Raw genomic sequence first — 6,923 nt, 5'->3', positions numbered from 1 at the left:
GACCTATCAAGAAAGACTGGATCAACTGGGCTTGTATTCACTGGAGTTCAGAAGAATGAGAGGGGACCTCATAGAAACGTTTAAAATTCTGACTGGTTTAGACAGGTTAGATGCAGGAAGAATGTTCCCAATGTTGGGGAAGTCCAGAACCAGGGGTCACAGTCTAAGAATAAGGGTTAAGCCATTTAGGACCGAGATGAGGAGAAACTTCTTCACCCAGAGAGTGGTGAACCTGTGGAATTCTCTACCACAGAAAGTTGTTGAGGCCAATTCACTAAATATATTCAAGAGAGAGTTAGATGAAGTCCTTACTACTCGGGGGAATCAAGGGGTATGGCGAGAAAGCAGGAAGGGGGTACTGAAGTTGCATGTTCAGCCATGAACTCATTGAATGGCGGTGCAGGCTAGAAGGGCCGAATGGCCTACTCCTGCACCTATTTTCTATGTTTCTATATCTAACGAACTGGCCTCAACAACTTTCTGCGTTAGAGAATTCCACAGGTTAACAACTCTGAATTTAGAAGTTTCGCCTCATCTCGGTCGTAAATGACTTACCCCTTATCCTTAGACAGTGACCCCTGGTTCTGAACTTCCCCAACATCGGGAACATTTTTCCTGCATCTAACCTGTCCAATCCCATCAGAATTTTATATCTTTCTATGCGATCCCCTCTCATTCTTCTAAACTCCAGTGAATGCAGGCCCAGTCGATCTAGTCTCTCCTCATATGTCAGTCCTGCCATCCCGGGAATCAGTCTGGTAAACCTTCGCTGCACTCCCTCAATAGTAAGAACATCCTTCCTCAGATTAGGAGACCAAAACTGAACACAATATTCCAGGTGAGGCCTCACCAAAGCCCTGTACAACTGCAGTAAGACCTCCCTGCTCCTATACTCAAATCCTCTAGCTATGAAGGCCAACATGCCATTTGCCTCCTTCACCGCCTGCTGTACCTGCATGCCAACTTTCAATGACAGCCAGGTCTCATTGCACCTCCCCTTTTCCTAATCTGTCGCCATTCAGATAATCTGCCTTCCTGTTTTTGCCACCAAAGTGGATAAGCTCACATTTATCCACATTATACTGCATCTGCCATGCATTTTCCCACTCACCTAACCTGTCGAAGTCACCCTGCAGCCTCCTCACAGCTCACCCAGCTTAATGCCATCTGCAAACTTGGAGATATTACACTCAATTCCTTCATCTAAATCATTGATGTATAATAGCTGGGGTTTCAGCACTGAACCCTGCAGCACCCCACTAGTCACTGCCTGCCATTCTGAAAAGGACCCGTTTATCCCGACTCTCTGCTTCTTGTCTGCCAACCAGTTCTCTATCCACGTCAGTACATTACTCCCAATACCATGTGCTTTAATTTTGCACACCAATCTCTTGTGTGGGACATTGTCAAAAGCCTATTGAAAGTCCAAATACACCACATTCACTGGTTCTCCCTTGTCCACTCTACTAGTTACATCCTCAAAAAATTTTCGCTTAACAAATCTTCATGATTTCCCTTTCATAAATCCATGCTGACTTGGACTGATCCTGTCACTGCTTTCCAAATGCCCTGCTATTTCATCTTTAATAATTGATTCCAACATTGTCCCCACTGCTGATGTCAGGCTAACCGGTCTATAATTACCCGCCTTCTCTCCCTCCTTTTTAAAAAAAGTGGTTACATTAGCTACCCTCCAGTCCATTGGAACTGATCCAGAATCAATACACTGTTGGAAAATGATCACCAATGCATCCACTATTTCTAGGGCCACTTCCTTAAGTACTCTGGGATGCAGACTATCAGGCCCTGGGGATGTATCGGCCTTCAGTCCCTTCAATTTCCTTAACACAATTTCCTGACTAATAAGGATTTTCTTCCGTTCCTCCTTCTCGCTCGACTCTCAAACTCCTAGTATTTCCGGAAGGTTATTTGTGTCTTCCTTTGTGAAGACAGAACTAAAGTATTTGTTCAATTGAGCTGCCATTTCTTCGTTCACCTGATTCTGACTGCACAGGACCTACGTTTGTCTTTACTAATCTTTTTCTCTTCACATTGCAAAAGCTTCTATAGATGTCAGTTTTTATGTTCCCGGCAAGCTTCCTCTCATAATCTATTTTTCTCCCTCCTAATTAAACCCTTTGTCCTCCTTTGCTGAATTCTAAATTTCTCCCAGTCCTCAGGTTTGCTGCTTTTTCTGGCCAATTTATATGCCTCTTCCTTGGATTTAACACTATCCCTAATTTCCCTTGTTAGCCACGGTTGAGCCACCTTCCCTGTTTTATTTTTACTCCAGACAGGGATGTACAATTGTTGAAGTTCATCCATGTGATCTTTAAATGTCTGCCATTGCCTATCCACCGTCAACCCTTTAAGTATCATTCGCCAGTCTATTCTAGCCAATTCACGTCTCATACCATCGAAGTTACCTTTCCTTAAGTTCAGGACCCTATTCTCCAAATTAACTGTGTCACTCTCCATCTTAATAAAGAATTCTACCATATTATGGTCACTCTTCCCCAAGATTGCTTATTAGTCCTTTCTCATTAGACATCACCCAGTCCAGGATGGCCAGCTCTCTAGTTGGTTCCTTGACATATTGGTCTAGAAAACCATCCCTAATACTCTTCAGCAAATCTTCCTCCACCTATTGCTACCAGTTTGGTTAGCCCAATCAATATGTAGATTAAAGTCGCCCATGATAACTGCTGTACCTTTATTGCACGCATCCCTTTCTTGTTTGATGCTGTCTCCAACCTCACTACTACTGTTTGGTGATCTGTACATAATTCCCACTAGCGTTTTCTGCCCTTTGGTATTCCACAGCTCTAGCCATACAGATTCCACATCATTCAAGCTAATGTCCTTCCTTATTATTGTATTAATTTCCTCTTTAACCAGCAATGCTACCCTACCTCCTTTTCCTTTCTGTCTATCCTCCATGGATGTTAAGTTCCCAGCCTTGGTCATCCTGGAGTCATGTCTCCGTAATCCCAATTATATCATATTCGTTAATAGCTGCCTGCTCAGTTAATTCGTCCACCTTATTACGAATACTCCTCGCATTGAGGCACAGAGCCTTCAGACTTGTCTTTTAAACACACTTTGTCCCTTTATAATTTTGCTGTAATGTGGCCCTTTCTGATTTTTGCCTTGGGTTTCTCTGCCCTCCACTTTTACTTTTCTTCTTTCTATCTTTTGCTTCTGCACCCATTTTACTTCCATCTGTCTCCCTTTATAGGCTCCCATCTCCCTGCCATATTAGTTTAAACCCTCCCCAACAGCACTAGCAAACACTCCCCCTAGGACATTGGTTCCGGTCCTACCCAGGAGCAGACCGTCTGGTTTGTACTGGTCCCAACTCCCCCAGAACTGGCTCCAATGTCCCAGGAATTTGAATCCCTCCCTCCTGCACCACTCCTCAAGCAACATATTCATCTTAGCTATCCTGCTATTTCTCCTCTGACTTACATTTCTTAGTATTGCCATTTCTGACATAGGCTCATTGACCTGAAACGTTAACTCTGTTTCTCTTTGCACAGATGCTGCCTGGCCTGCTGGGAGATTTCCAGCATTTTCTGTTTTTACTTCTGTGTAACTTGTTTTTCCCCTCTGTTTTTCCTGCTGCTCCGCCCTTTGAAAAATAGATTTAAACCCTCCCCCACAGCACTAGTTAATAACATAAGAAATAGGAGTAGGCCATTTGGCCCCTCAAGCCTGCTCCGCCATTTAATAAGATCCCTGCCCACTCCCCATAACCCTTTATTCCCTTATCGCTCAAAAATCTCCACCTTAAATATATTCAATGACCCAGCCTCCACAGCTCTCTGGGGCAGAATATTCATTCCCCCTCATTGAGACTATGCCCCCTAGTTTTAGTTTCCCCTGAGTGAAAATATACTCTCTGCATCCACCTTGTCAACCTCCCTCATTATCTTATGTTTCGATGAGATCACCTTTCATTCTTCTGAACTCCAATGAGTAGAGGCCCAACCTACTCAACCTATCTTCATAAGTCAACCCCCTCATCTCTGGAATCAATCCAGTGAACCTTCTCTGAACAGCCTCCAATGCAAGTATATCCTTTCTTAAATACGGAGACAAAAACTGTACGCCGTACTCCAGGTGTGGCCTCACCAATACCCTGTACAGTTGTAGCAGGACTTCTCTGCTTTTATACTCTATCCCCCATGCAATAAAGGCCAACATTCCATTTGTCTTCCTGATTACTTGCTGTACCTGCATACTAACTTTGTGTTTCACGCACATGAACTCCCAGGTCCCTCTGTACTTCACACTGCAATTTTTCTCCACCTGTCCATCGTGTGCCAGTCCCCCCTGCCCCAGAAATCCAAAGCACTCCCTCCTGTACTATTTCTCCAGCCACGGATTAACTTGCCTTATCTTACTGTTCATCATAGAAGTTTATAGCACGGAAGGAGGCCATTTCGGCCCATGCTCGCCAACAAGAGGCTATCCAGCCTCATCCCACTTTCCAGCTCTCGGATGTGCACCTGAAGTGCCGTAACCTACAAGATTACGGACCAAGTACTTTTTAAATGTGGTGAGCGTTTCTGCCTTTACCACCCTTTCAGGCAGAGTGTTCCAGACCCTCACAACCCTCTGTTGAAGAAATTTCCTCTCAAATCCCCTCTAAACCTTCTACCAACTTTAAATGTGTGCCCCCTGGTTGTTGACCCCTCTGCTAAGGGAAATCATCCCTTTCTATCCACTATATCGAGGCCCCTCAATTTTATACACCTTAATGGGGTCTCTCCTCAGCCTCCTCTGTTCCAAGGAAAACAAATCCAGCCTATCTAATTTGTCCTCATAGCTAAGATTTGCCGCTCCCGGCAACATCCTCGTAAATCTCCTGTTACCCTCTCCAGTGCAATCACGTCCTTCCTGTAATGCGGTGACCAGAATTGCACGCAATACTCCAGCTGTGGCCTAAGCATTGTTTTTATACAGTTCAAGCATAACCCCCCTGCTCTTGTATTCTATGCCTCGGTGAATAACGACAAGCATATTCCGTATGTCTTCTTAACCACCTTATTTACCTGGTCTGTTACTTTCAGGCATCTGTGGACATGTATTCCAAGGTCCCTTTGTTCCTCTACACTTCTCAATGTCCTACCATTTAATGTGTATTCCCTTTCCTTGTTAGCCCTCCCAAAATGCATTATCTCACACTTCTCTGTATTAAATTCCATTTGCCACTGTTCTGCCCACCTGACCAGTTGATTGATATCTTCCTGCAGTCCGCAGCTTTCTTCTTCATTATCAACCACACAGCCGATTTTAGTATCCTCTGCAAACTTCTTAATCATACCCCCATCATTGATGTATATCACAAAAAGCAAGGGACCTCTCGTACTGAGCCCTGTGGAACCCCACTGGAAACATCCTTCCAGTCGCAAAAACACTCAACAATTACCCATTGCTTCCTGTCTCAGCCAATTTTGGATCCAACTTGCTACTTTGTCTTGGATCCTATGGGCTTTTCTTTTGTGACAGTCTGCCATGTGGGGACCTTAACAAAAACTTTGCTAAAGTCCATATACACTACATCATATGCTTTGCTTTCACCGACCCTGTAGTGTCTCTGCACTGTATTATAAAGTCACACGAGGCATTTACTGCAGACAAGGTCACTCATGACCTGCACCTTTATTCCCAGGACCAAGGAGTGCCGAGCCTGCGTGGAACCTCCCTTCAAGTACCTGGCTGACCAGGTGAGGAGTGTCTCCCACAAGTTCACCCCCTGTGGTCAAGGTGTGTATTTCACAGTTGTGTACAGTGTTGTTACATATTGGTTACAGTTATGTGAAGGATACAAACATGACAGACCCTCCTCTCAAAATTCAATCAATTTAATCAGACATGACTTTCCGTGTCTTTCTAAGTGAAGATTTGTCCTGTCCTTCAGGAATTTTTCTAAATTTTCCCACCACTGATCATCATAGGCAGTCCCTCGAAACAAGGATGATTTACTGCCACGCCAAAAAAAGGGCGAGTTCACAGGTGTTTTGAATGAAGAACCTAAACTACATCAAGGGTGGAAGATGCCTGTGCGTGGATTTTTTTAATGTGTGGTGGCTGTTGCACACCAGCCACCAACACGGGCCTGACAGAGCTAGGTCTTGGGTAATCCATGCCACTGGACCAAGACAACTGGAGACCAGCTCTGCTGCACGAACCTAGTGCACACATGTATTGCAGTGTGGGCTGGCCCGTGCTGCCCCTGGGCCCCGATCACATCCCTGAGGTTAGGCTGACTGTTTAAGAAGGGAGAGACCCAAGTAATTACAGACCAAAGGTACGACACATTAGCAGTCCTCCGGCACCACACCCGAAGCCAGAGGGGATTGGAAAATGATCGTCAAAGCCTCGGCTATTTCCTCTTTTGCTTCACTTAACAGCCTGGGAACTTATCCATTTTCAAAGCTGCTAAACCCCTTAATGCCTCCTCCCTCACTGTTTATTTCAACTTGTGAGACGGAGGTTCTGGAGGGGAGTATTTGGGCCATAGCACCAATGAGAAATCCTAACTGGTCGGCAGTCAGCTGGGTTAGAAACATAGAAAATAGGTGCAGGAGTAGGCCATTCGGCCCTTCTAGCCTGCACCGCCATTCAATGAGTTCATGGCTGAACATGCAACTTCAGTACCCCCTTCCTGCTTTCTCGCCATACCCCTTGATCCCCCGAGTAGTAAGGACCTCATCTAACTCTCTTTTGAATATATTTAGTGAATTGGCCTCAACTACTTTCTGTGGTAGAGAATTCCACAGGTTCACCACTCTCTGGGTGAAGAAGTTTCTCCTCATCTCGGTCCTAAATGGCTTACCCCTTATTCTTAGACTGTGACCCCTGATTCTGGACTTCCCCAACATTGGGAACATTCTTCCTGCATCCAACCTGTCTAA

Source organism: Pristiophorus japonicus, chromosome 5 (genome assembly GCF_044704955.1).
Source record: "Pristiophorus japonicus isolate sPriJap1 chromosome 5, sPriJap1.hap1, whole genome shotgun sequence".
NCBI classification, from domain to species: Eukaryota; Metazoa; Chordata; class Chondrichthyes; family Pristiophoridae; genus Pristiophorus; species Pristiophorus japonicus.
The sequence above is the reverse complement of the archived record's forward strand: the minus strand, read 5'-3'. Positions refer to the sequence as shown.